General features: G+C 37.9%; 1 protein-coding gene across 2 annotated transcripts in view; it reads left to right on the top strand.

Annotated features, from left to right (window-relative positions):
* The window catches only part of LOC119793096 (transcription factor Maf), a 72,121-nt gene that overhangs the window by 31,174 nt on the left and 13,741 nt on the right, over positions 1 to 27,206 (top strand). Inside the window, exon 3 of one of the 2 annotated variants that reach the window (XR_005282061.1) lies at positions 2,178 to 2,256. The exons of the other annotated variant lie outside the window; for it this stretch is intronic. The gene's annotated coding sequence lies outside the window, so the exon portion shown is untranslated. The remainder of the gene's footprint in view (positions 1 to 2,177; positions 2,257 to 27,206) is intronic. 2 annotated transcript variants of the gene reach the window in all.

The following is a 27,206-nucleotide window of genomic DNA, read 5'->3' on the forward strand; positions in this document are numbered from 1 at the left end:
AATTTACCATATTCAACACATTAGATGTTATATTGCTTAAAAACACAGATAAGATTCCAACAAGTTAGTTTCAAAATGCAGTTGCAAACATCATTTTGAGACCTTTACTTTAGCTGACCTTTGAAGGACAGGTAATTTTAGGGATAGATTAAAAGATTATTTTCCTTTGACTCATGGAGGCTGATTGTACAGTCACAAAGAAAGAACAGCTCTTTGTGCAATGTGAAATAAACTGATGGTAAATTTAAGCCACAGTATAGTTTTTTTATGACTAAGAATTAGACTGTATCACTTCTTTCATCCTCCTCCTCTTGATTCCAGCATCTTTGATGAAGGGAAAAACCCTACAGGATGGGACTTTTGTCACACTGTATTCACCTGTTTGAACGGTTTCTCATATATGACAGTAAGCAAACAATGAAAACTGGTTTGAATCGGTTCTTAATAAAGGAAACGGATTATTTGGGCTTGTTTCATTCTAAAATTACAGTTATTTTGAAACTGTGGTTAAAAGTAAAAAGAGAAACCACATAATTCTGCAAGTGTAAATCAACATGAAAATATATACTCAAGGTTTAAAGCAGACATGTTGGATTAAGGCAAGAGGAAAAGCAACAGAACATTGTTAAGCTTTAACAAAATCACTTTACTCATCATGTTTCTTGAAACCACACAAACAAAACAATATGCTGCAATTTATTGCTTTGATTTACAACAAAACCTCACAGGAATGTTTCAAAAATGAGGATTTATTACTTTGCAGTAAAGAATTTTTAGATGTTGCACATATTTTGGGAGTGAATATCAAATCATTTCTTTTTGTTCGATTTCTTCTTTTATTATTCTACTCTCATGCAAGCTGTCATATGAGCATTTACCCTACATGAGCATGCTTTACGTGTGCATGGTGTAAAAACATGAGGAGTGAAGCAGACCGTCAGGCTGTGATTTGCGGTGGACAGGACTGCCCTTGGCTCTGTCTGTCAGCGTGTGAAGCCCCTGTGTGCAGCAGCATGGACAAAGCTATTCGGGACTGGCCCACTGTTTCAGACCTGTCATGGTGACACAAACAGACTGTCACACTGAGGCACAGACAGGCTGTACCCTTCAATGCTTTAGTTTCCTTTTCTTTTACATATCCATCTAACTTTCTTGGTTTCTCTCATTTGGCTTTTGATCGTCTCCCACCTTATTTTTTGCCGTCTCTGAAGTCGGATTGGAAACAGACTGGGGGAGTATGGAGACCGATAATTAGCTTTAGCATGTGTTTGATGCATCTGTTGAGGCATCTATTAACACCGTTTCTGTTTGAAAATTTAGGTCTGTTAAAAAAAAAAACAGTGTTGTGAAACAGCACGTACCCTTCATAATCATTTATATATTATGGAAATTTCCAGAAAAAGTGCTAAAAAAGCTCATATAAGTATGTCAGCCATCACTCTTTTTCAACGTCAGCATTAAAGGTATGCGTGCATGTGTTTCCATTGTATCTGCAGGTTTGTGTGCTGAGCCAATTGCGCAATCCAACGAACCTCAAAAAGCTGGATGTCAGATGATAATCTGCTCGTTCTGCAGGTTACATATCATAAACACCTGGAGGCTGTAAAAAAAAAAAAAAAAAAAAAACATTACTTCCTCCCAGGTTGTGTGATTCTTGACATTTAGTGCTTCAATGTCGCTGTTGCAAATTGTTTGCTGTGTCTTCTTTACTATGTTCTTCCAAAATGCATTCTGGCTTTCCTTTTTAAACGCTCATTTTTGCAGCTGCTGTCTATCTGTTTGTGTGGTGTGGAAGAACACACACACACTCATCCTCTTATAGCCTGAGGGGTCGAACAGCTTATTATGAGTCCTTAGTGGAAGAGGGAGGAGAGAACAAGAGGAAGACTACACTTAAGTGGCAGCAGACAGCAGACAGGGAGAGATTTACTTCTCTTATTCCACCACACAAAGATTTAGAGAAGCTCAGTATGTGATTAAGAGAAACTCCCTCTGTAATACTATAATGCTTGAATGTCTGCTGGCAAATGTAATGATGACAACTCTGCGCTCTGCATGTGTGTGTGTGTGCGACACCACTTCCTCCAGCACACAGGCTGCTATCGAGAACATTACAGGAAATCACTGCAGTTGCGCTTTTGAGTTGATGAATGCCAAACTTTTGTCTACTTTTCCAGACTGGAACACCCCTCTAAACCTCGACCCCAGCACCCTTCGAGCTTTTCTTGCCATCCTCATTCTGCCAGCAACCATGCTGTGAGTGTGTGCTCATGTCTTCATATATGTTTGTGTGTATGTCCATTCCCTCCCTGTCAGGTTTATTTCTGTTATGTTTCTTAATTAGCTAATAAAGGTCATGGCATCTCTCAGTCAGGGGAGGGGCGGTGCATGCAAATGAGCCAGAAGGTCAGACAGATTAGTGACCGCCTTACACCGCCAAAATACAGACACGACCAAGCTGCCATACAAATACCTGCGGCTGCTACAACAAACACACACTGGGAAAGGAACCTTACTAAGATCTCTAAACGCAACATTAACATTAGAAAGCTCTATATGTGAGACTTGATCGACTTTCTATATTTATTTAACATTAAATTTATTATTAATTAATTACTTTTAATTAAATTAGTTAATAAATTAGTTAATTAATTAAATTAATTAACTTTTAATGAATTATATTTTATATACCTCCAAGATTTAGATTCAAAAATTTTTAATTGTTACAAGTAGTTTGTTTCTGACAGTAGATGAGACTTAAAGATAATAAAATTATGCAATTAAGTATCAACTGTTAATAAAATGTGCACATAGAATATGCTCTATACCCATAATAATAGTTAATATAAACACATGAATGGATAATATTTGTTTGCATTACAGTGATGAAGCCTTTCTAATATCAGTTTAGTGGTTTATGGCATGTTTCTGCTGGTGTTTTTAGACCTTTGGTGAAAGTGAAAGGGCCTCTTTGCCATCACCCTAAACTTCAGCATGTTCCAAAGACTCTTTATTCAATTTTAGCTGCCAAGGCTACTGCAAAACATTAAAATAATAGGAATAAAAAAGCTAATGATCAAATTTAAAAGTTAGTCCCAATCTAGTTTATTTATACTAGTGGTATGAACAACTCCTGCTAAGAATTATTGTTTTATTTTTTTATTTTTTTTTTATTTCGGACCCAAGGCTGATAATGTTTTCGGTTTTAACTTTGAGCCCCAGCAGTGGAGTCTTCACAGAATGACACGAGCAAATTTTATTTTATTTTTTTGCGTTTTGGTCTTGACTGTTGACTGAAATGCCAGATGAGGTAACTAGTCTGATCTGGTGTCAATTTTACTGGGATTATGTCTTCCTTTTAGCTAACTTACTGTTATGTGTCATTGTTAGACAATAAAGTTAGTTGAATCAGCTTAAATGAAATACATTGGAATTGAAAACTACTTTTTTAATAGCTGTTTTTTATTCTGAAAATCTATACTTGAGTCTGCAAACAGAACAATAGCAGAAGATCTTGGAAAAAAACATTTGAGTGCAGAAGCAGAGAAACTGGCCACCAGGAATCACATCAACCAGTTTAATTGGTAGTTTAACAGAAAACTGACCCAAAAACGCAGAAGCAGGGGAATATTAACAGCGAGGAAAGCAGCTTCCATTGAGAACCATCAGTGAGAAATAATGTTAGCCATGTCAGGCTCAGTCTACATTAAGGGAGGTCAGTGTAGGATATTTATTTGTGTTTTTTGGTTGTTGCTTTTTTTTTTTTTTACAATGGAACCTAATATGAAGTTAACATTGCTTGGGTGAATGCCATTCCATTCATAACAGCTTTTCTCTTTTCTTTTGTGCCTTACATTTTTGGTGTAAAATAAGAGCACTGTGCCATTGAGCGCTTCTTAACAGCTACATTTTAATCTAAACCTAGGCATTTTGATTCCTCTTAAACTAATTATTTTTAAATAAATTTTGATGATTGACAAGTTAATTCAAGGAAATATGGTGACTCCAATTAATATATACGGACAAAAAGTGACCAATTAATATATACAGACAGAAGGTGACTCTTCTGTCAGAGTAGGTGAATGATCCCTTAAAGATATTATCTGTTTGGCTTAGTGGTGCTTTTTTTATATGGGTGATATTTTTATCTACAGAAGCACAGCTTAACTCTAACTCACAACAAAAACAAAAATGATCATTTACCTAAAAGGTAACCTATAAACTGCATCTGAAGGTTTTAAGTTACATAATGATAAAATGTTTAGACTGGCTGTTATTTGCCATTCATGCAATAACTACTGACTGGTTGATAAAAGATAGACTCTTTTGTTTTTTGTCCTCCTTTCATATTCCTTTATATGGTTTCTCTACGTATGCTTTATCTTTCATCCGGATACAGAAGACATGTGCTTACTAGTATCACCTGAATGAGTCTTTATCTAGCCCTGGCGTGCAGTTGTGGTGTGATTGTCTACATAACATGTGGTGCATGAATGCTCGTGTAGATAAGATAGAGGGGGGAAGCAGGAGCTCGGATGCGACGGAGCAGAGAGCGCCGACGTCGTAGTGCAGCACAGAATCTGTTACTCCTCTTTCAGTCCATCACCTCTCACAGCAGGACTGTGTTCTTTCAACCTAAACCCACATGCCAGTCTCTGTGTGTGAAAGCTCTACCATATCCAAACTTTTGTACCTCATCTAGTCAGTCAAACTTGGTTCCTCTTTAGCTTCTTCCTCAGCTGATCATCAGGTCATCATAACTCATTGGGTTTAATTCCCTCTCCCACTCTTAAGACTTTATCAGATTCATACATTTGACACTTCCACCTTATGAACTATTTTAGGATCTTTTTCTATCACTGGTTGTCTTTCTGAAACCTTTTCTTCCATACTGTATTTCCCCCTTATCAATTCTCTCTAGCAGGAAGCTCTCTGGTAGGCATGCCTGATTCGAAACAGGCGGGAATGATGGACACGGGGTGAGACGCAGAGCACTACACGGCCCTGAAAGAGAGGGCCAACACTGATGTATAGCAACATACTGAATACAAAATGACACACACAGGAGGATGATAGACAAAGCCAAAGTCGAGTGGGGAAGGAATCATAGACTAGTATCACTTGAGGGAAGCATCCTTGGTCTTTGAGCTCATTATGTTCATGAGAGAAGATAAACACAGCCTCCTATCAGTGGGAGCGGAAACTCTAATAACAAAGATGTGAATTAATGCCAAACTTTCTCACGCACGATGAAAACAGATGTGAGCAAAAACACCTACTATCTGGAGTTCCAGGCTGCTTGGCCTGCAGCATTAAGATTGCAGCTCAGAGCTCGTCAGAGTCTGTCAGCATAATATCTTCAGCTCAGCAGACTTTCGTAGAAGATGATTTGTTTGGATCCCATCCTTCTTCTGCACCTCCTCCTTCTACTGTCATTCACTCAATACTTATCCAAAATCCAGCTGCTCTTTCCAGAACCTGCTTCTAGCCTGCAGTTAAGAAACAAGTCATGCTTTCTGTAACTTTGTATAGGAGCATATATACACACATGTAGAATAAAGAATGCACTGCCTCAGGATTGTGTTTCAGAGATGGAGCATCTAGCCTGACTTTTTCTCTTGTTAAATTTTCAAGACATTAGGGTTCAACTGCAATATTTCACTTGGTATTAATTTTAATTTGTCTTATATTTCACCCCTACCTGCATTTAAACCAGGAGTCAACTCCTCCCTCAAGCTCTTTCTGCTCTGGTCTCATCTCTCCTACGCCAACATGTCCTTTGTCCTCAAACATACCTGCCTGCCCTGAGGGACACAACATTTAAAGCTGCTGTCCTTGGAGTTTAAAGAAAAGGTTTAACCTATAATCAGCTACTCTCTTTAACCATCTGCACATTAACAATAACCAGATTTACAGTGTTATGCAAAAGTGTTTCTAGCCCTTCATTATTTTCTTATTTTATTGGTCAAAATACAACCCTAACATTTTTGGCCGATATGCAATATGCTGGTATTTTATAACTCAACTGCCCAAAATCCAATACTGATATTTCTTTTCCCTTAGATCTTACAGAACCTTTCTATTTTTATCCCTCTTGTTCTGTGCAGTCAGACAAAAAGCAGCTTGGCTATTTGTTTCTAAATCTAAAAAAAAAAAAAAAAAAAAAAAAAAAAAAACCACACCTGCAACATTTGAACTACTGCATTGCTCCTGGGATGAACTCATCCATCAGTTGGGTGCATGTGACCAGCCGGAGGTTTGGGCATAATTCTTACTGGCTTGTTTACAAAAGAAATGCCCTCTAATTGGTGAATTATATGAATGGAATAGCTGGTGCCAAATATTTAGTTAGGTTATATTAATTGATACTGCCGAATATATCATGGATCTCAAGACACAATAACTAAATCTATTATCCATTTTTGTCCGCTGGTGGTCTGGTACTGATTTCATTAATGGGTCAGCATGAATATGAAGTTTGTTTATGGACATGCTGTGCCTCACATAATAGTCCAACATCAAAAAACTGCTTGGGTTCAGATCAGGGAGGCCATGGTTTCCAATCACTCAAAGTAACACCATTACTTGAAGTACCCCAAGCATGGCACTGAACCCCGATGGGACAAGTGCTTTAAACACCAACCAGAGACTCTAATTCTGTTTGGTACATAAGCACAGAGAACAGTCAGAACTCCTTCAGCCCCATGGAGAAAACTCCAAAATTGAAACATTCAGCTGGGATTTTGTGAGTATTCCCATCCAACTTCTCTCTACCTTGAAAACTCTGGAGTATGAAGGAGGAAATATCTCTTTGCAGGCTGGGTTTAGGCACAACAACTCTGGCTACTTACCAAGCAATGTTTAGTGATACATTTTTAGTATTGTTATTTCTGATGCTACGTATATGTTTAGATGCACACAGAATGTCTCTCCACCAAGTGGTCCCAATGACAGCAGAGAAAAAAAAGACGCAAAAACTGCAGTCACAGTTGAGTTTCTGATTTGGATACTGGTGCTTTGAGATAACCTTGAGATGAGATGACGTTTTGTGAATTGGTGCTATATAAATAAACTCAATCAAATATTCAACACTCATGAATTTGTGCAGTTTGGTAATTAGAAATTGATCAGCAAACACAAATCACTTTGCAGCTTCTTTGATAATCTCTGCAAATACAAACACATTTGCATGTGTTTCAAGACATGCAAACCTTCTGAAGATCATCCCCTAAGACTCCCAATCACCCAACTGGTATGGCACCTGATCCCAGCTTTCCTCCTGATATATCTAGAAGACTGATCACCAAAGGAGTGGAGCTCCAGCAGCCAATGTCTGACCACCAAGTGGTAACCCTGCACCAGGCCTGGTTCCAGGGGGATAATGAATACTTTTAGAAGGCAATGCAATTGAATGAATTATCTGCATCCGTGGTGAACCACTACCAGGCGTGACTCATGCTGCAGCTGAACCACAAACTCAGTTTCACTTTCATGTAATATCCTACTGATTAAACGGTGACCACTGTGTTCCCTTTTTGTTTTCCATGCAGCCACAATAGAGCATAATTAGCCAGGAGCTGCTTCACGCTTGGGGCTCTGTGCACGGCTAATAAATGCTAACAACAAACACAGAGGCCATATGTCATTTCCTGCATTAGCCAGTGTTCGGTTTTGTCAGGCACGCTGCTTGTGGGTACATTACATACATTAGCAGTGTTTCCAGTCTCTATCATTCTTCTGATTACAATAAACGCTCCCTTGCATTGTAACCGTGGGCTTTACAATAATGGGCTGTAAATTAATACAGTGCTCAGCAGTAAATACTATTGTGCTGTTACTGTTTACAGAGTATAGCCCTGTTCATATAAATGCATTGGTGGATAATTACCATTTACAGAGGTGGTCACTCCAAGACAACACACACTTAGTGTCCATTTGTTACAAAGCTGGAAGTAGAAGAAGAAGAGGTGCTGCATCTTGATGGAGGAGATCAGTGTCCCAAAATGTCAGTGTATCAGCAGCAGTGTGCTGAATCTCTTTTCTTTAATCTTACAGAACAGGGGCAGGTGTGAAAATCTTATTAAGGTATAATTTAGTGCTCTGCTGGGGTCATTTGGGTTTGCATTATCACTGAGATTATTCCCACACACGTGCACACCAACACACTGGTGAGAACGTTAAAAACCCTGTGACTGAGCAGCAAGCAAGCAGCATGTGTGTGTGTTGGGGGCGACGTGCTTCCATATGAAATGTACACGAGGGTGAATCTCAGTGGTGTTAATAGCTTTTTAAATGTCAGGGAAAGTCAGGGAATGATAAAAGAGAGATTTGTTATCCATTGTCCTCGTGATCGCAGAGGAGCACGCCGCTGCTCTCACCTCGCCGAGGAGTAGACCAACTTCCATCCACGCTGATGTCAGCATGATTTATTCACCAATCAGATTAGCTCTGAGGGAGACAATGAGAGGAAGGAAGCAGGGACAGAACACCAGGAATTAGGCTGAGTTCTGAGTTATTGTCATGTTTTTCATTGTCATACAGAAATCTGGTCAAGCAATGCCTACAGTAAGATACACTAGAATATTATAATGCATGTTATAAAAAGTGTTCATCATCTGGTATTGTCCAGCGACAGCACAGCAGAAATAAAGTCTGGGTTTTCCTCTTCATAAAATATAGATTTACTGACAAACTAACTTAAATCAAAAGGAGTGATTTTATACATATTTATCTTTAGTTATTGCTCTTATTTATTGTAGTGTTGTATTTTTTTATATTACTCTGAGTGTAAAAGTCTCCAACTTAGATGTCTTATCTTTAAAATTCTAAGAACTAGCAAATAGAAATGGTGCCTTGACTTACAATAAAATGTCCCACTGAAAAGTTTCAAGTTTTGACAATATTAATTTAAGGAAATTCAATTTTTGATAAAAGACTTAATTTGTTAACAAGAGATGTTTTCCTTTAATTTATCTCTTTGAGTTGACCCGATTCTACGTGAGAGGAAAATCTAAAAAGATATGATATTTTGATTCATTTTAAAAATGTAGGCGTAACTAATGAAAAACATTTGAGATCAAGGAATCATTTAGTATAACCTATGTAACAGCATGAAGAATGCTAAGTATTTGAAAGAAAACATTATGCTTTGATCTAAAGAAATTAGAGAAAATACTAGAAACAAAGTCACTGAAGCTTATTAGATTGCAAACGGTTATGAAGAGATTAAAGAAAAAAAAACAGAAATCATTTCAAGGCTGAAAATCAAACCTGCTCGTTCCTGATTAGAGTAGCTGAACTAATCTATGAGCACAATAATGATACAAACAGAAAGTCACTAAACTAACTAGAATTGCTAAAACATTACGCTTACTTCATATATATATATATATATATATATATATATATATATATATATATATATATATATATATATATATATATATATATATATATATATATATATATACATACATATAACTGTAATGGATAAAGTATGAAAAAAACCTGTAAGGAGCTAAATACTTATTCAAGCTGTAATTTCACTCAAAGATTGTTCTAATTATTAAAAAACATAAAATATGAATAATTTGAAGATTTTCAAGAAATCTTCAGCAGGACTAAAAAAACAATGTGAAGTGCACCCTTGGAAACGAAAACTATATCAGAACTTTAGCTGAATTAATACCCTATTTTACCAAGTTATAAATAATCTCTACATTTTCATGAGAATCACAATGAAGCTACTGTATATTGAAGGAACCTTGAATTCTAGATGATAAAATCCTTCAAGAAGTCGGTAAAATGCAAACGTAATCCACTAGTGAGTAAAATCAAGCAAAGATTACAAAAATCTAAGATGTTTCACTTCTGTTGTGTCATTGATTCTCACAAACAGCATGACAGAAACAAACTTATGTACGCACTGGGAGTTATCGGATGTGAAAGTGGCTCAGTAGCTTTCTGGAATGATTTGATGGATTTAAAGCACCCTGTGGACCATCAGCATTTCATTTTTCTCAGCGCAGCTCTGCTCTTTCCACTGGCACTCCACTCGCTCTGACACAAACTTTCAAGGAGGCAAATCTTTATAGTTTCCTCCCAGCCTCTCAAATTTTTCTTTAAATTCAAACAATCGGTGCGTTGAGCAGAGTGTGTGTGTTCATGCATGTGTGCGGTTTGTCCAGCACCCTGGCCTTGCTCTAACAGAGGGTTGAGTGATGTCACAACAGACTGCATTTTAATAGAGAGGGAAGCAATTAGAGAGGGGACAGGCCGAGAGGTGAAGAGATGGAGGGGCTGTCTGGGTGACGCACCGCTCACACACACACACACCCACACACACACACACCCACTTACTCATTACTGGGGATGAGTTAATTAATTGCACAGTGATTCACGGTGCTTGTAATTAATCTCGTAGGTATGTGAGTGTGTTTTCAAGAGGTGACTTTTCTACCCCCATTTATAATGTACACACACTGGCAATTCACATCAGGGCACTTTTTTATGATAGGTATGGTAAGATTGAATCCCAGTTCTTTTTGCTTTAATGGTTTTATTGGTGGTTAAATTTGCTGTTTCAGTTTGGAAAAAAAGAAGAGGCAGAAACAATATGCCTCATAACAAATCAAATATGAAATAAGCAGCAATCTAAATCAAGGAGTTCATTTCAAACACGTGTACTGTACCCTCAGGTTCAGTTAAAGGTATAGTGGAGGATTTTACTCAAATTTGAAAAGACCCAAACTCTCCATAAAAAAAAAAAAAAAAAGCAAATGCACAACCCTATACCCGCTCCCAAGAGGGAACGCTTATTAAACACACGTGAGAGCATGCACCAGCCCATTTTTTTATTGTGTACGCCCTATTTAAAAGTTGCTGCTTGCATCGCTCATACAAGCTTACTTTTCAAAATGAAGATTTGCAATTTACCAATTTTTGTAACATGTCTTAAAATAGAAGAAAGCTCAAACTTTGTTCATATGGTCTCTAATCAATTTTCAAATAACCTAATAAAAGAAGTTCTGTATATAGATATACAGTCATACACACATACAGATATAATATTTATATACATAATTTCCTTACTTTCGCTAATTTCCCACATTCAGTGGAATAGAAACTACCCATGTTGCTTATGCACATGATTGGTTAAACACAACTCCTTCTTAAGTTAATGACTTCTTGATTGAAGATCTCTTTGCATATTATGAGATACACTTAAACATAGAGCAGTCTGAATATTTACCAAATCTGTAACATGTTATATTCTTCAATAAAAATAATATAACATTTTTTTTGAGTGCTGCCTTTTACCAAGTGATGAATCGCACCTCGTTTTTGTCATAGTTATTAATGATGAATTACTTTTTACAGCTATTGCTATTAATATTTGAAATATGGTATTTTCAATCTAAATGAAGAGATTAGAAAAAAATAAAGTCAGTTGTGGTTTAGTACATGTCAAACCCACTCAGTTCTCACGTGTTGATCCTTTGCAGTTTTTATCTATAATTAAGCCAAGTTACATGTTTTCATGCACTCTAATTTAGTCCATAACAAACGTGTTATTATCAAACCACCACTTTTATTTCTTACGTATTAATTTATTGAAAAGGCTTACAAAGACAAACATTAGGAAAATGCTTTACCCGTTCACATTGCACTTCTTGGTTACATCTTACTCCAGCAGAAATGGCTTTTATTCCTCAGAGCACTCTAACTACATTACTTTTTATACTATTAATTTTAAGACGGCTTTGGGGGAGGGTTGGGTATGATTGTTCAGTTAAAAAAATTATGTGTATTAATCTTGCTCCACTCTACCCATGATCCTTTGCATTTATCAGCTTGAGGAGGGGGAGTCGTGGAGCAATTGCATTTGGAAATTAAACAAATAAAAAAAAGTTGAAGATGGCTGAGTGAGTGATGAAGCCAACCAACTGCAAGCAGCATAAATCTCCTCGCCTTTCACCACCTCACCTCTGCCCATGCACACATTTGGAAATTGTTATGATTTTACTGTGTTTGCATATATGAGTTTAATTTATTAGACCCAAACACCATCAGAATTATTTACAAGCAGGTTCTGGTCGGATGCCAATAAGCCCATTAGGAGCATTGTTGGAGACTGGTTATATGATAAAATACACAATAGTAATTGTGAATGGAGAGAGAGCAGAGTGTTTCTCAATGAGGTGATTATCTGCGTGCAGGTTATTGTGCTATTTCAGCATGACATGTAAATCTGTATCGCACCATTAATCAGCATAGTCGGTAAAAAGAGAGGTGTGAAAAATGTCAAAGAAAGATGAGAGGAAAAAAATCTGATTGTAGAGAAAAAAATAAAACCCTTCTCTATAAAAGAGACATCCAAAAAGAAACACAGCTGTGAATTCTTTTGTTTTATTCTCAATGTTTAGCTCAAGTTTAGCATCTTGAGAGAACCTATTCAATTAGGTTGTCTCTTAAACTTCCCCTTACCTGTCTGCTGTCTTTCTTACTTTTTGCTAAATCCTGGAAACAATAAAAATGCCTTTTCTATTTAAAAATCAATGACAGAACCAGTGTGTTGGTATTGAGATGTTTGTAGATGTGGCCCAGTTTGTTTAGAGCAAAAGGACTAAGGGTGTATAGTTTGCTCAGTATCAGGCTTGATGTATAAGAATCTTTGTTCGTCTTATTTCATGGAAGGACATTTTTGTTTATTTTTTTTTCACAAAAAGCATTATGGACCCATGGATAAATAATTTTTAGTTGAGCACTTTGCAAGTAGCTCATTCGAAGTATAAATAATACACTTTGTTGCCTTATTTGTGATTTACTACTAAAGTAACTAAAATTGACTAATATAGTTTTAGCTATAGAGGCTTCTTTTCTTAACATCCCAGAGACTTCAATCATGTCCGGCTATTTCTACATCCAAGAAATAACAGTATAATCAAATCTTTTTAAAAAATTAAAATAAACGTGTTTTTGCTGGTCGGTACGCTGCTGGGAATAAATCTCTGTTGCTCATGTCTATGCATGCGTATTAGAACAATTAAAGCCGATCTGACAGCTTATGCTGTTCTGACAGAACATCCTGCAATGTTTTGATCCATCCTTGGTCCAAAACACCTGAATCAAATGGCTGACTTACCTCCTCAATATGCAGTCTATTCCTCCACAGTCTTCTAAATCATCTAATTACTAGATTCAGGTGTGTTGAACCAAAGGCACATCTAAAAGTTAATGGATGGCCCTCAGCAACTGGAATTACCCAACCCTGGCTTAGTGTATATTTTCAGACCTGTGGTACAATATTCTGCATGCAGACACTGTTTAAACAAGGAGAAATGGTGTATATGGCGGGACATATAAAGAACTTTTTTAAGTCAGAGGAATCCAAAGCACTTTACATTATATTCCCCATGCCTGATGCCGGTGAGCTACTGTAACAGACTTATACAGAAAGACAAGTCATTCAAAATCCAATGACTTGGCCACAGGTAGCAGTATCATTAGATAACTGTCTCATGCTCTTTTAAGCCTAAAGTCATAACATCTACTCTGAGATGTACATCAATTCAATCAGTTGTCAACAAAAATCTGTTTTAATAACAAACTTTGCATATGCTGTGTAATAAAAAGTGATTCACTGAGATTAATTTCTTAAAGGATCATAAAATGTTTACACACATTTTTTTTAAATCAAGTCCTGTCACTGATCTCAGTCAGCGAGGACAGGGTTAATATATATTACATTAGATTAAGTATAAGATTGTACCTGTTAGATTCATAGAGCCCCAAAATCTTAGGCAGACTGAAATAGCTGTATACCTAATTGGAGTATTGCATAAAAACTGGGGCTATGCTGAAAAATTTATCTTATTTATCTTCTTGTATGTCCTTATAAACAGATTAAATCCAAACCAGATACAGAGCAGACTGAGGGATGTTATTGCAAACGATTCTGATCGCAGATCCATTTTCAGTAATACTGTCACCAGTGTATAAAGTTATTAATTTTTTCCTTAACTTAGGTTGAATTATAGACTTTCATACATTCATAATAAGTGCTAGGAGATCATCAAAATAATTTTAAATGCTTCTGACCATCTGCCCCTCCAATAATTTTTTATTTCAGTGTTTGTGGACTAATGACAACACTTCAGTTTCTACTATTACTATATGTTAGGTTTAAACACCAAACACCTTATTCAGCAACCTGCACAAAGAATGACACAGAGAATTTAGTATATTTTACTTGCAAGGAGAGGGGATCAGAAACTGCATTCAGTTACAACTTCAAACCCACTCTGAAGCAGTATCTGCTCTCCAAGCCCTTTATTGAAGAAACGCCCTGATTACAATGTGGTTTCAACCGCTAAAGGGGGAGGGAACAGAACCCAGTTGAAACCAGAATTTTCGTACAACATCATACAACATCAGAGGATAAGGAGAACCCCTCTCCTTATCTAGTTGCACAGTTCTCCATTCTCCTCCACACCCTTAACGACATCTGTTAACAGCAGTCGCAGTCAACATCCCTCCTGCACAGACTTAAAAAACATTAATGACACAGCAAACAAAACTAAATGTTTTAACACTCTTTGTAATATGAGTAAGATAGAGATAACAAAATGTGTAAGTATAATATGATTAAAGTAGAATAACTTATGTACAATTAATTAACCCAACATTTCCCTCCTGTTTATTCACTTTAAGCTATTTATTTTTATCATTCAATAGTTACTTCTTTTCAGATTTTCAACTAAGAAATCATTCTTTTTTCTTTTTTTAGCTGTAAAGGGTACACTCAGAGGTACTTTAAACTGGTGGGTTATTGTCGTTGGGATTAGGATAAAAGTCAGGAAAGTGTAAAGAGAATTCATCCTCTTCGCTGTCTTCATCATCCGATAGGTGTTCCTCAGTGGACATAAGGGCATACATTTCTGTTTTCATGGGTTGTATTGCAGTGGTAATTAGTCTATTTAGCAGCGCTCTAATACATGGAATACAACAACATCCACATAAGGTCAGGATGGCGGCAAATATAGCTACAGACATCAAAATAGAAAGTACCAGTTGTTTGTATTTACCAAAAATGTCTCCAGATCCATCCCACATTTTTGTGTCAACTCCAGAATGGTCTTTCATTTTGCTGTTAAGAGAGCGAAGGCCTTCAAGGGCCTTTGTGAGGCTGTCATCTGCAGCAGTGTTGTTGGGAATAAAGGTGCAACACTGATCTCCAAAAATAGAGCACACACCACCTTTTTCAGCTAACAACATGTCAACAGCAATACGGTTCTGGAAAGCCATCAGAGAGGTAGCTGACAATTGTTCATGGACGGCGGAGAAGCCTTGTTCTGTTTTATTTCCCAGCCTCTGGACGTTATAATGGATGTAGTTGATCCTGTCTACATTTTATTTATAGTACACCACCAGCATAAGAAAGATTCAAATCCTGCAGAAACTTGATTCACTAGTTTATACTCATCTGGAACACCTCTGGGTACTCCAATACTGTCAATATAAGTAGGGTCATCTGGACTCCACGCATTTTCAGATGCCCTCCTTCTTCTAGTATGCCATGTGTGAGGTAAAATACTGTTTACAGTCGTTAACAATTCATCCATTGTGAGTGAAGTAATAGAAACAGGTAAAATCAAGATGACTGCAGCACACAATCCAGTGGTGTTGCATGGAAGTCTGTCAAACAATTTGTCATCTCCACACCACCACCAGATGTCACTGCGGGATTGAGGTTTAAAAAAGGTGGATACCAGTAAAATACTTGCACATTGTTTTTCATTTAGTGTACCCAATTTTGGGCCCACTCCGGTCCTGTTTACACAGGTGAAATTTGCCACAGCCACTTTCTTCAAAAAGATTGGTTTTTTCTTCTCATCTGTGGTCAGGGGATAGATCTTATCCCAATAGGTGCAATTATCAGTTGGAACTGTATAATTCATTATATTTAGAAGACATTGAGGAGTTATGGTGGCAGGAACCACACGTAACAGCGGTCTGGCTCCCATACACACAAGACAATCATTAGACACTGTTTTAGCTGCTTGTTCTGCCATTAAAAGCCAGTTATTTGTTTGCCCAGAGATTCCAGTGGTGACTTGAAACAGTTCATCCGTTTTAAGCGGGTCATTAATATTTTGAATTTTTATCTGTTCACCTTGGGCAGAAGTAAGAATCCCTTGTATCTCATTTTCTTCTTGTGTAACATTTGCAGAGCACAGATACAATGTCCAACATGGATCGGTTTCACTAGACCGTGCACATATAAATGAGGAAGAACAGCCTTCCTTCTCAAGGGGTTCTGCTGTGGAGTTTATTGTCATAGTGAAAACTTTGGAGGCATGGTTAACAGTGAACCCTGATATTCTACTCATCCATTTCTTAGCTAAAGATGTCCATCCATACGATCCTTTTTTCCACTGTCCAGTGGTTCTGAAAACGTCTCCCCAACTCTTTTGAGTTCTTTGAACTACACGGGGATATAGGTAGAAATCATAACCTCGCCAATCTCCCGGGTCAATTTTAAATCTTTGCGAGAATGTTTGAAAAGGAATAGTCACTACACTGATTACTCTAGTAGAGTTATAGCAGAGATAGACGTCCCTTTTACAAATAGCTGGCTCATGGGGGCAACAAGAATCCTTGCCCTGAGTGAGAGCTAAAAACAAAACTAATATGAAAAGTTGCAACATCATCTAGGTTCAAACTTCAAAAAGTTTCCTATGGGTAATCTTTTACACAGTGGTCTACTTCCTATGACCTCTCGGCAGAGTTGTTGAACCTTCACCAGTTTGAGATGGTTGTATGCTAAAAAATACAACCCCCTTTGTACGATGGACTTCCTCTGAAGGTCGGTGAAGGAGACCAAATGCGTATTCTATAACAGGTACCACAGTAGAATTACTAGAGTGCTAAGCAGTACGGTAAGGTTCCACAGAATAATTAAGAAAGTGATTTTACACATTACTCATCTGATCTATCTATCACTTTCTTGCAGTGTGACAAGTGGATCCATGTGCTTCTTTCAGCTATTTTTAATGCAGTTGGAGTGGTCAACAAAACCTGATAGGGTCCTTCCCACTTAGGTGAATACCAATGTTTCCTCTTTATGCTCTTTATGAGGACCCAATCACCTGGTTCAACTAATTGGTTTTCCTGTGGAGACACAGAGGGTGGGACACTGTCAGTTTGGTTCAGCTGTTGCTTTTGTTGCTCCAGCATCTTTCTCATGTAGTCTGCTAGAGTACTTTCATCATCTGTTTCCCAGCTATTATTAAAATAGGGAAGTCTATATGGTCTGCCAAATATTGTTTCATAAGGGGTCAACCCGGTCGTACTTGTAATATTTATGTGTAGTTTAACTAAATCCAAACATTGAGTCCATGATCTTCCCGTTTCTTCCATACATTTCCTAAGTCGGTTTTTTAACGAATCCGTTCGTTCTTTCCACAAGGCCTGCGCTTTGTGGATGATAAGCACAGTGGTTTTTCAAATCTATGTGAAAGGCTTGTCCTATTTTGGTTATTATCTGATTTACAAAATGTGTGCCATTATCACTATAAATTTTCTCTGGAATCCCATAACGGGGAATTATGTCTTTGCATAATGCTTTTGCGACTGTTAGTGCATCTGGATGTTTTGTAGGAAACAGTTCTACCCATTTAGAAAACGAGTCAACTATTACTAAACAGAACTTTTTACCTTCACTAGGGCTTAGTTCTATAAAATCCATATGTATATGTTGAAAGGGGTAGTTTGGCTTTGGGAATTGTCCTCTTTTAGGCCTTAGGTTCCCCTGAGCATTGTGCTTTGCACATATTAAGCATGCTCTACAAAAATTTTTTGAATAAGCATTAAAACCATAGGTCGTATATGTTTGGTTTACCAATCCTACCATCCCTCCGGTTAAACACATTTTTTTTACCATGGTTCCCCTTTGCCCTTTTGTATAATTTTTTTGGGAAGGGATTGGTTTTTTTTTCTGGCGGGTGTAAACCCCCCCTTTTAAATTTGGGGCCCCTTTTTCTTTTCCATTGTTCTTGTTCCTGTTTTAGGAGCTTGCTGCGCATGTCATAAAAATGTCGTCTTTTAGTAATTTGGGCCCGTTAATTTAAATTTACTGTTATTTTTTTTAAAAAGCACTTTTTTGCTTTTTTTATTTTAAAAGGAATTTCCCTTTTTTGAAACAGCATTTTTTTCCCGAGGGGGGCCGAACATTTCAAATTCCGGGCGGCTTTGGCGCTGAAACTGTTGTAAAAGGTTCTTTCAGTAAATTGGCATGGGTCACTATTTTCCCGTTAAATTTATCATGCCTCTTTTTTTTCCAATTTTTCAAAAGGTTTGTGTTTACAAAACATTTTGACTACTGTCCCAGATATTTAAATTTTTTTTTGGGTTTTTCACAATTGCATCTTCATAAAAAGCAATAAAGTTTCTCCCTTGGTCGGAAAATTTTTTAAAACTTCCCTTTTAAAACACAAGCTTTTTTGAAACCTAAAAGAAATAACCATTTTTCTTGTTTTCCCTTTTTCATTTTTTTTTTAGGGGATCCACCCAAAAAATTTAATGTTTCTCCTTGGGAACAAAGGAGGCTTTCAAATCTGGCCTATTTTTTTAGCAATTTTTTGGTTTCGCCAGAGCCTAAACAACAGGGAATTTTCCCCCACCCTTTTGGGGTGTGGGGAAAAGTTTTGGGGGGTTCAGCACCGTGCAGCGTTTTTTTTTTTTTCCACAAAAGGGCTGTGACAGAAGTAAAGACATCATGAGAGTGTCTGGCGGGGAAAAGAAAAGTCTTTTTTTTTGTAAAAAACAAAGCAAACAAACCGGGGGGAACTTTTTAATTTTCGTGGGTGGAATAATAAATATTCAGCAATGGACTTTTACTTGGGGAAAAGAAGCAGCTTTTCACTGCTCGCACCCCAGGGGGGAAGTGCACATGCACAGCATCTAATTTTAAATAGAATAGTATGCTTTGGCCGTAATTTTTTTCCCCTGCATTTTATTAAACCGAGGTCATAAAATGACCCTTTTAAATCCACCAATTTTTTAAAAATTTTTTTTTCTAGTCTGGGGGGTGGGTAACGTGCAACGGGTCACCATTGCCTGCTTTGTTTACAGAAGGCCGCCCTTTTCCTTTCCCCCCCCCTTTAGATGCCTTTTAAGGGTTTTCTGACATTTTCAGTTTTCCCCTTTTTCAAATTTTGTTTAACGTGCAGTTATTTTTTGCATAAATTTGGGACCCAGCTTTTGCAATTATTAGTGGTCCTAAAAGGACTATTTTTTTTTTGTAAGGGGGGTTTGGGCTAGCCGATGAGGATTGCCTTTCTTTTTTTTTATGGGACAAAAATTGAAAGTTGCTTTGTTTTTTAAAAAGGGTTTTGGGGAAAATTTTGCTTTTTTTTGCTAAATTTTTTGGGCCCTTTATCTACAAATTTTTCAGTAAAGGGGTTTTTATCAATTTCACAAACCCTTTTTTTTTGTCCCCAATTCTATCAAAATTCCTCAACATATTTTAAATTGGGTTTGGCTAGGGGGTTCAAAGGGGGACAAGGCTGGAAGAGATCACTTGGGAAATATCGTAGGACTTTCACATATCCCGGGGGAAACGCTAATGTATAAACGTTTCCCTTTAAAGGTAAAGCAAACCATACCAACCCGTCTTTTATGTACTGGAACAGAGAAAAAAAACATTGCTAATGCCACTACGTGAAATATTTACTTAGGATTTAGGGGAAATTTAATAATGTGTGAGGTTTTCAACAAGGTGATCTCTGTATTACTTTCATTTTTCACCGGGTTGAAAATCCAAAACCCTTCGCCATCCGTTGATGGGGGGCCCTTTTTAAAAGGGAAAAATTGGTGTGTTACAGGAGAATCGCACAAATTTCCCCCAACACTCCTGCTTTTTTAAAATTTTTTCAATACTGGGTCTATGCCAGCTACAAAACAACTTTTTTTCAATTTGGGAAAATGTCTTCCCCAGGACGGTGTTTTTGTTTTAGGTCTTATTATCACAGTAATTCTTTCTTAAATAGGCCTACATCCCGTAGGTTTCCCTTTAGACCACAATTTAGCTGGGAACCCGCTTTAGCAGTGTTTTCCCCTGCTTTTGGGGAAATTTTAAACTGTTCCCCTGGTTTTTCCTCATCTAAAAGGAAATCCCGCCTGAACATTACTGTCCCGAACAAAGCTTTCCCCTTTTTTTCATTTCTTTGGAAAGCACGGGGACCTGTTTTCACAAGGTTGCACCCAATTTGCAGGGTTTGTTCCCCTTCTCAACCAATCTCCCCCCGGTCTTCCATTTTTTTCCTTTTTTGCCTTACATAAGGAAAATGTGGGCTTCCAAAGTTTGTGGGAAAAAAGGGAACAAAGATAGGAAGGAGTACTTTTCTGGCCGGGGCTAAAACTCCACATCAAATAAAAATAAGAGAAATTTATTTTTTCCCGGGGGAGCTTTATCTAGCTGTTGCTTAAACTGGGGATCTGGTTGGGCCCCTATACCCCATGGTTACATCAAAATCACAGGAGGGATTTGATCTTTTACATTCCTGACTGCCTGTTTCCCTTTCCCCCAAAGAAAAAGCTCCCGGACGTGGGGGGGTTTTTTTTCGGAAAATCTAAGGCTAGTAGTATTTTTTTTCCATTTTTCCCCCGAGAACCCAAAAACTTCTTTGGTTTTTGTCTAATGATTTTCAAACCATTTGGGGGGGTTTGGCCCAAAGGGTAGGAAAAACGCCACCCGGCCATCTTTTTGGCCCCAAAATGGGAAAATGGACATTCCCGGCAACAGTAAAACAGGCCCGCTGACAGATTTTTCCCTTCCCGGTCCCCTGACCCCAACGGGTCATCTCTGAACCTTTTTTTTTGACACCTTGGGCCGCACCCCACAAATTTAGTAATTTTAAAATTAAGGGGGCCCTGTAAATATTTTTCTTTTAAAAGTGGTCCTGCATTTCTCCTTGGGGGGTTCGGGGACAAAACCCCACAGGGTTTCCCCCGCCCCTGAGGGCTATTTTTAGGGCCTTTAATTTTTTTTTCAAAAAACAAATCTTTTTAGGTTTAAGAATCCATTTTTCCCTCCTCTTTCCTCTCTAAAAAAAAAAGGCTGCTAAACTATTCCCTCTGACTCCCTGAAATTTTTTGGGGTTTCTTCGAAAAGTGCCTACCCCTGTGGCCCCTTTTTTTCCCCATTTACCAACACACTCTGGAATTATCAGTTGAGCGTGATCCAAAACCTCTTCCCCTTTCCCCGGCCTCTGCCTCGGCCTCTACCTCTGGACTGCTGATAAAACACATTTTCCCCCCCTCCTCCTGATAAAAAACAGTGGGTTTTTTTACTTTTTAAATTTTTTTTAAATTTTTATGAATTTCTCTGGGAAGCAGGGGGTGATTTTTGATATTGTTGGGAAGGGGTTCCACATCCAAAGTCTATTTTGGGGGGCCTCCAAACCCCTCCCTTTGGGTTTCTGGTAAAAAAGACCTGCATGCATTGGGGATTCTCAACCCGCTGTTTTTAAATGCCCCATCATCATTGTTCCCTTAAAACATTTCCCCTAGGGGCCCTGAATTTTTTTTTCCCTCCTTACCCTGTATTTATCGAAAGAAATCCCTCCTTCTTTTGCTTCATCTCCCTATCTCTGTAAATTTTTTCTTTCTTTTGATTTTCTGGGCCCCGATAAAAATTAATTTAAATGCTCAACGCTGTTTCCCAATCTGTGGGGGTCTGGGTTTCAAAGGGGGGGGGGGGATCACGTTTTTGATTGGGGACAAAATTTCCCTTTAAAATGGGGCCATTCTTTACCAAAAATTTGGGACATCCAGACTTTCTGAACCTCTTTCACCAATTTTTAAAGGTAAAATTTTCTCAGATTTTCCCTTTGGGAAATTTTGCATTCTTTTACATCCTCCTTTGGAGGGGGGGTTTCCCAAGGGGTTTTTTAAAAACACCGGGGCCTGTGTCCCCGGGTTTTAATTAAACCCTTATTGTGGGGTGGTTTGGGGGGTTTTTTCCTTTTAAAAACCCGGCCCCTTTGGGGGGTTGGGGAATTCTATTTTTAAGGAACCCTTTAAGGGGCCCCTACACCTTCCGGGGTTTTCAGGGAAACAATCTTTCCTTTTGGGCGTTACAAAATTTTTGTTCGTTAAAAATTTTTTTCCAACCCTACTGACCGGGGGCCAAATTAAATTTTTCCCGGGGTAAATTTGCTTGGAGGGAAGGGGGCTTTTAAAAGGGCCCGTTTTAAAAATCCTTCGGGGGAGGTTCTTTTGGGGATTTTATTGGGAGGAAACCCCCCCGAGTGGGGAGCTGGGGATCGGCTTTCACCACACCTCCCATTTGTGGGGGATTATGTATTTTTTTAGTAGCAGGTCAAATAGGCCCAACGTACTCTAAACTTCCTTTTTAGGGAAAAATTATTATCTTTCCTTTTTACTTTTTTCTTTCTTAACTTTCCCCTTTCTTTCCCTTCAATCTCTTTTTTTCCTCTCCCCTCTCCTTTTTAACTCTGCGCTCTCCCTCTTTTCTCCCGTCCCTTAAATTTTACCAAACCAAGGTTTGCATGTAAACCTTCTTTTTTCCATCAAAGTGTCTTTTTTTTTGCCCTTTTTTTTTTTATTTTTGCCAATTCCTTTTTTGTTTGGGTGCTCAATTTTTCCATTAAAACCCCTTTGTTTTTTTATCCAGTAACACAACGGCTCTCCCCAAAAAGGGGCATCCCTTTTTTAACTGCTTTCCCAGTCTTACCCTGGGGTTTTTCCCCCAATAACTTCTGTTTTTTTTTTACTTTGCCCCTTTCCCATTTTTTAACTAAAAATTTTGGGGGGCCCCTGGGTTTTCAAAAATGTGGGGGGGGTTTCTAAACGGGGGGGTTTCAACAAAAATGGTACAACAATTTTTGGTAAAACTCACTTCAACCCTTCATTAAGTTTTTTTTGTTTAAAACATCCCCAAAAGCTCCCATTTAACCCTTGGGCTTTTTGGTAGAAATACAATATCAGTGATATCTATATTTTTCCCTTTCAACCCCCACACACACACACAAAACACACACAAAACCCCCACACACACTCACTGGGGCAGTTAAATTTTTCTTTATTTTCTTTTTTAATTATTTTAAAAACAGAGGGCGCCGCTATCCATGCAAATTTAACTATTTTTCAACTCGGGGAAGGGGGGGCCCTTTCAAACTAGGGGGGCCTCCCCCCCCGGACTTTAAATTTTTAAAAAATTTTTTTTTTTACCCGATAGAGTCTAAAAAATTGTCAGGGGTTTTTTTACAAAAGGGGGGCCTCGTTTTCCCCCGGGGGAATTTTAACCCCTTTAAAAATAAACAACCGCCGTCCTTTACGGGTTTAAACTGTTTGCAAAGGGGGTTTTCGGACCCCAAAGCTGAGAAAGGGCTTCAAAGGGGAATCTCGTGACCCCACGCCCTTCACTTCGATCTTTTTTTCTTTTTTTTTATATTATTATATTTTTATAAATTTTTTATATTTTATATATTTTTCTTCCAATAATTCACTCACTCCTTACTAAAAGAAAAACTACTCACAATTCTCTGCGTCCTCGAAATGCTTCAACCGTCGGACCCCAGCTTGTAAGGGAGAGACCAGTCCCGTAAAGGGTCTCTTTGCTGCGGCCGCAGGCTTATCTGGATCTCACTCACCTGCTGGGGGTCGTCGGGTATCTTGCAATCCGGCTCGAAGGACCAATTAATGTTAGGTTTAAACACCAAACACCTTATTCAGCAACCTGCACAAAGAATGACACAGAGAATTTGATATATTTTACTTGCAAGGAGAGGGGATCAGAAACTGCATTCAGTTACAACTTCAAACCCACTCTGAAGCAGTATCTGCTCTCCAAGCCCTTTATTGAAGAAACGCCCTGATTACAATGTGGTTTCAACCGCTAAAGGGGGAGGGAACAGAACCCAGTTGAAACCAGAATTTTCGTACAACATCATACAACATCAGAGGATAAGGAGAACCCCTCTCCTTATCTAGTTGCACAGTTCTCCATTCTCCTCCACACCCTTAACGACATCTGTTAACAGCAGTCGCAGTCAACATCCCTCCTGCACAGACTTAAAAAACATTAATGACACAGCAAACAAAACTAAATGTTTTAACACTCTTTGTAATATGAGTAAGATAGAGATAACAAAATGTGTAAGTATAATATGATTAAAGTAGAATAACTTATGTACAATTAATTAACCCAACACTATACTTAATGCTAAATGGATAAGCTTGTTTTATTTTTTGATTAAGATAAAGAGGTTATTCACAGGCATTTAACTGATACAACCCATTTTTATCAGATTTGACCATCAAATTAAATCCATGAATTCTGTTTCTTAAAAAAGCGGTTATTAGGAAATAACATTTAGTCTTAAACTCTATTCCTATGGAGATGCTGACTGTTCAAAAGTTTCAAACCAAACATAACTTCAATGTCCAGAGATCTATGCTTCCATTTAATCTGTTAAAGTGTTTTGATCAATATTTCTCGAGGCTTTCTGAAGCTCTTTCATAGTTTTGCTTTGGACTTTGCTGCTTCATTCATTTTCTGTCCAGTCATTGGCACTGACAGCAAATTGCTCATTGTTTTTAAAAAATGAGGAAAGAGAAAGATACGAGAGCCAAGTTACAATTGTCAGACTGAATCTAGCATCTAGAATGTTTTGCTTTAAGTGGAAATAATTATCTAAGGTTCCTATTTTTTTAACACCACTCTGGTTTACCCTATGATTTGTAGGAGATCTTTGTTTCCTAAATTTATCAGAGGTCAGAGTGACGTAACTAAACACACTAAAAATAATTCCTTGCTAAACAGTTTGGTGTTGGTTTGGGAACAACAGGAAAAACTGCTGGAAGGAAAACAAGATTATTTAAAAGAGTTAAACATGTCTAAAACCTCCTGGCATGTATTCTTGGTTGGTTTGGATATATCTAATGGTTTATCATTAATACAAGTTTAATTATTTTGATTAAATTGGCATATTAATAAATATATGAATAGAATTTTCCCAGTTGATTGCTTAGAAAAGATAATTTGTTGCAAATGAAACACACAAAGATCATCCTGCATAATAGCAGGAAAACTGTACATTAGGATATTATTTTTGAAAAGTGTGATACTGATATTTTTTAATCACGTTGTCCACATTACTTTGTCAATAGGCATGGCCAATATAATATTTAAAAGTGTGAAAAAGACAGAGTGAGAAATTGCCTTAAAAAGTCTATATTAGATTTTAAAAATAATGATTTTCTGATCACAATTTGTAATCAAATATTTTATTTTTGTATATTCTCTTAGTTTTTATACTTTCTTCTTTTATGTAGTTGAATTCCAAGTAAAACCTACCTAAAACCACTAAATGACCAGTAAACCAACACAGGTGCAGTCTGGGGCTCATTGTGTGGTCCTGCAGGTTATGGGTCATTTACTGAGGCTCAACAACAGCTTTTGCAGTGCCTGACAGACCTGGTCACACAAAATAACACCCGCTGTCCTCTGAGAACATGCACTAAAAACCTCCTTTCGCCCTACAGTGGATTCAGGAAGACACATCACATCCCTGCTCCGCTATCTTGCTCATGACAGATGTATTTATGTAATAGTTTTGATAGGTATTGATCCGCACCGCAGAGCCGGTTAAGAAACGGAGAAAAATTAGATTTCAAAATCAAGATGGCTGCATGGGGAGTTTTGTGAAGATGATGAGTGACATAGAAACTAAAAAAGTAAAGGCAAAAGATTTGTGAGTTGCAGCGATAGGCAAGGTGATGGCATGATATCCAGAAGCACATAAAAACACATGATTTGACACAGGGAGAAAATGAAATTTTTGCTTCTGTTGTGAATGTGTGTGTTTGGATAGGATGTGTGTGTGTGTGTGACCTTGCTTTGGCCCGGTGGTAAAGTGGGGCATCAAGAGAGTTGGTGTGTGAGCAGTCAAGCGTTCCCCCTCAGATTAGCGGGCTTTATTACTGCCACCAACCACTGGTCTGACAAATCCTCTTATTTCATTTTACCTCCTTCCACCTCTACCTCAGCCAGGCTCTTTCTTCTTCTTTTATTTTCCTAGAATCCTCATTCGCCTCTTCTCTTCCACCTCTGCAGCAGTTTTGCATACTTCATCTTGCATTTACGGTGTACCAGCCCCACTCTCTATTTGCTTGCTCTTTCCTCCCCACCTCATTGTCTTTTTCATCTGCACAGCTTTGCTGATACCCACACAGTTCTTTTTTTCAGTGTTCCTCCCCTTAGCCTATTGCTCCACTCCGCCCTCTCTCCCTCCCGCCTCTCTATGGTGTGATGAATCTGTAGACAGGGGCTAATAATTGTACTTCAGCCCAAGTGCTCATTTTTCTTTGTGTTTGAAAGCTGTGACAGGCAACCCCCCCACCACCCCCCCAACCCCCAGTCCTTCTTTTCACCCCTTTCTCTTACCTTTTCTTCCTACCCTCACACAATAGGTGAGTAAAATAACTCAGGGTTTACAAGGTCATGCTGTCTTGTAGTGAGGACGCACTGGGGATTTGGAGCTGGAAGTATTTCCTCAAAGGCGCTGTGTTGAGACTTCAATAAAGAAAAAAAAACAGAAAGTTATAGATTGCACAAGCAGATCTACAGGGGAAAATAAGTGCATTTGATTGGAAATCAGTGCATGCCAGGAATCTGGATTCAAATACTGCTTCTAAGGCCACTTATAAAAGACCCACTGATAGACTGAGGGGAGGTTATGAATAAAAACATTAACTTCAAATCTTTTGATTTCTTATTATAGAAAATTTGCATCTCTAAGACTTCTTGTTTAATAAGTGTGTAGTTGACTAAAACATGTCTATTACACCTTTGCTATGACTAATTAGATTTCCAAGAAAAAAAAATGTGTATCATTAATATATGCAGTGCCAGACCATTTATTTGGACATCTGGGACTTATGTTAATAAAAGTCAGAATAATTTATGCTTTTTTGTGTTGTTTTCTCATAATTTCACAACCTTTAGGTGACATATCTTGAGTAGGGGTAAAACAAAGACCCATTGTAATGACCAATAGTTCAATAAAGATACATGTGGCCCAAATATCGTTTTTTCCTGACATTTGAATGTTTGATTAATAGATTAGGTCCATTTAAATTGGTCATATCTATTTTATGATTTCACTTAGTGACTTTTT

The sequence above is a fragment of the Cyprinodon tularosa genome, unplaced genomic scaffold, assembly GCF_016077235.1.
Source record: "Cyprinodon tularosa strain WSP-4 unplaced genomic scaffold, ASM1607723v1 ctg44, whole genome shotgun sequence".
NCBI classification, from domain to species: Eukaryota; Metazoa; Chordata; class Actinopteri; order Cyprinodontiformes; family Cyprinodontidae; genus Cyprinodon; species Cyprinodon tularosa.